The 3274-nt window shown below is 39.4% G+C and overlaps 1 protein-coding gene across 1 annotated transcript in view; it reads left to right on the top strand.

Annotated features, from left to right (window-relative positions):
* The window catches only part of MELLADRAFT_69712 (uncharacterized protein), a gene marked incomplete at both ends in the record, with an annotated part of 7431 nt that overhangs the window by 1827 nt on the left and 2330 nt on the right, over window positions 1-3274 (top strand). The window lies entirely within an intron of this gene.

Here is a 3274-nt window from a genome sequence, read left to right as displayed (position 1 = left end):
CTTCAATCTTCTGTAATCTTCTTTTATCAGCTTCCATCTTCTTTATCTTCTTCACCCTTCGTTGATTGGCTTCACCCTACTTCAATCTTCTTGGATCGGCTTCAATCTTCTGTAATCTTCTTTTATCAGCTTCCATCTTCTTTAGTATTCTTCAATCTTCTTCAATCGGCTTCCATCTTCTTTAGTATTCGTCAATCAGCTTCAATCTTCTGTAATCTTCTTTGATACCTTCAATCTTCTTTAGTATTCTTCAATCGGCTTCAATCTCCTTGAGTATTCATCAATCGGCTTCAATATTCTTCTTTAGTATTCTTCAATTGGATTAAATCTGCTTCTTTTGTATTCTTCAATCGACTTCAATCATCTTCAATCATCTTCAATCATCTTTGATATCCTTGATCCCCTTTGATCTTCTTTAGTATTCTCCAATTGCCTTCAATCTTCTTTTCAACATTTGTGTGAGTCAAATGAATCAATACACTTTCTTCAAGCTTGCTCAATCCCGTGTTTTATTTTCCCAATGGTTCAAAACTTTCCGGTCTATGCAGGAAGTGGTGCTACCACTGAATGTGCTTATTTCTTTGAAGAAGTACTTGATGTTACACAATACCGCAAGTATACCAGCAATCACAACTTTGAACTCCGGGGTTCTGAAAGTCCTTTTGTCAATGATGTAATGCAAGCTCTCAGTCATTGGTCTCATAAACACTATAACGTAAGAAGAATGGTTGCGGATCTTCAGGGGGTGGGTTTGGTATTGACAGACCCTTTGATTGTGGATCCAAGCAAGTAAGTAGATTGGTGCTTGTATGCAAAATGTTTTCCTGACTGTTTGTTTCACCCATAACCCAGTATGGCTTGGTGCGATGGAAACACTGGAAGGAAAGGCTTGGAGAATTTCTATACCCAGCGCAAATGCAATAGGATATGCAAGCACTTTGGGTTGCTCCGCCCCAAAAAAGCACAATTAAGTATATGGGAGGAGATGGAGCTGTTGTATGGAGGTAAATCTGGGGACCAAACTCATATTCCAGCAAGAGATCAGCACATGGTGTAAAATGAGGAGTAAATTCTTTCATTTCAACTTGTATTCCAAAATTTGTTGCTCTTAAAAATTCCAAAAAATTACAAAAATACTTTGCCCACAAAATTATCATCTTAAACACATGGGGCATCAGTCTCTTCTGCCAGTTTCTTGCTGGAATCATACACAAATAGAGATAAAGAACAATTCCTTTCATCATGAACGTCCACCACCCAAGGACGTTCATCTTGGCGGGCTTCATCCTTGTCTAGTTTGGCTGGATCCTCGCTGGTAGCTGAATTTTTGGCATAGGTTGCGGGTGTTAAAACATGGAACATATTAAGTTTCTGGAAAGATCCTCATGTGAAAAGGTGAAGGTAAACAAACCAATGACTGTTCTGCTTTGATATTGTCCAGCACGCTCAGATGATCTGTGACCAAATGCTCTCATAGTACCTTGCGGCTCGTTGGGCGGTACCATCTTGACTGCATGATTTTGCTTGATTACACGCAGGGCTTCAGAGTGTTGCTGCATGATCTTGATAGCCCTTCAAAAGTCTTTCCAAAGTTTCACTTCTGCAGGGTCATTGCTGGCGGGGTCCTGCAGCAGGAATTGTCAGCCATGTGAATACAACATAAAGCTTGAGGGACTTGACCACTTTGTTGAACCTAGCAACACATATAAGCTTATTTCCAGCCAAATTCACAAGTAGAACAGTTCCATAGGTAACTACTTGCTCTTTCCTGTTCCCAAATTGAGGAACTTGGAAAACATCACAGTCCTCTGGCAAGCCAAACCGGTCTTTGATTCCTGCTTTAATTCTTTGACTGACACATTCTCTTTGAACATCCTGGACTGGATCCTGTTTGGCATTGTGTTGTTGAGCCTTCTTCCTCTTTTGGCACTCCGCAAGCTTTTGCTTTCTGAGGTCTGATACTGGTTTTGGCATCTACGTAAAAAAACATTGTTTTGATTAGTGGAATGCTCATCAAAAAATCAAGATTTCTTAATTTGTGTGGGGATGCAATGAAATAATGAATAAAGTGAATAAACAATGAGTGATTAAATATTTGATGGATTGAATGATTGAGTATGAATGACATGAATATATAAATTTATGAATAATTGTTTGAAGAAATGATTGATAAAGTAATTTCTTGAGGATTGAAATCAGGAAGCACCAAGATACATTTAGCAAAGGGTTAGGCTGGTAGTTGGGGGTCCCCTCGGTCACTTGCCCTGCCCTTCACAAGACATAAACATCTCTGCATGTATCTCAAGTACTTCCGTCTTCCATGAGTCAATGTGAATAACCTTGAGCTGTATATCTTTTGAAATAAGTGAATTTGCATTAATGAATAATTGTTTGAAGGAATGATTGATAAAGTAATTTCTTGAGGATTCAAATCAGGAAGCTCTGAGATACATTTAGCAAAGGGTTAGGCTGGTAGTTGGGGGTCCCCTCAGTCACTTGCCCTGCCCTTCACGAGACATAAACATCTCTGCATGTATTGCAAGTACTTCCGTCTTCAATAATTGTTTGTGAGTAAATCATGAGTGGTAAATGTTTTGAATTATATGAGTCTTCTTTTGCGATGAATGGAACAGATGTTTGAGAAATATTGATTGATTTATTAATCTACATTCAATTATTATCGGCTTCTTGTGGATTCTTCAAGGTTCTATTTCTTCTTGAGGATATAATATTTCTTCTTATATGTTCTGTATTGATCTTGGTGAAGTCAGGAACAAATGGGAAGACAAAGGAAGAACATGGATTACCTTGGTTGATTCAACAAATTGAAGAAAGCGGACAGAACAGATTTCAAGAATAATAAGATCAGAAGAATCAAATAACAAAGGACTGGTTAAATGCTTCCACTCAAATGGTGGCTGAGTTGTGGTCAGCCATTACACAATGTATACACACGTAGCCTTACACCTTACATTTGATATGTTTACATATCTCACATGTCAACTTATGGTTCACACAGAGATTGTACCACGGAAAGGTTCATTACTCAAGAACCAATCATAGTTGACATGTAGTTACCGGGGCCTAGACTGTCTTAGGCCCCGGCCCGACCTTCTCCAAGGTCAGGCCACCTGGCAATGAGGTGGCCTTACTGATCAATCGAATGGGCCACCCAATTCCTAGGTGGCCTTACCTTAAAAGTAAGGCCACCTAGGAATTAGGTGGGCCCTCCCGAGTGTGATCTCTCAGCTGATTGATTCTGGATGTATCCAGG

This window comes from Melampsora larici-populina (genome assembly GCF_000204055.1).
Source record: "Melampsora larici-populina 98AG31 unplaced genomic scaffold MELLAscaffold_106, whole genome shotgun sequence".
In the NCBI taxonomy this organism is placed as follows: domain Eukaryota; kingdom Fungi; phylum Basidiomycota; class Pucciniomycetes; order Pucciniales; family Melampsoraceae; genus Melampsora; species Melampsora laricis-populina.
Note: the sequence above shows the minus strand (reverse complement) of the source record. Positions and strands in the feature narration are given on the sequence as shown.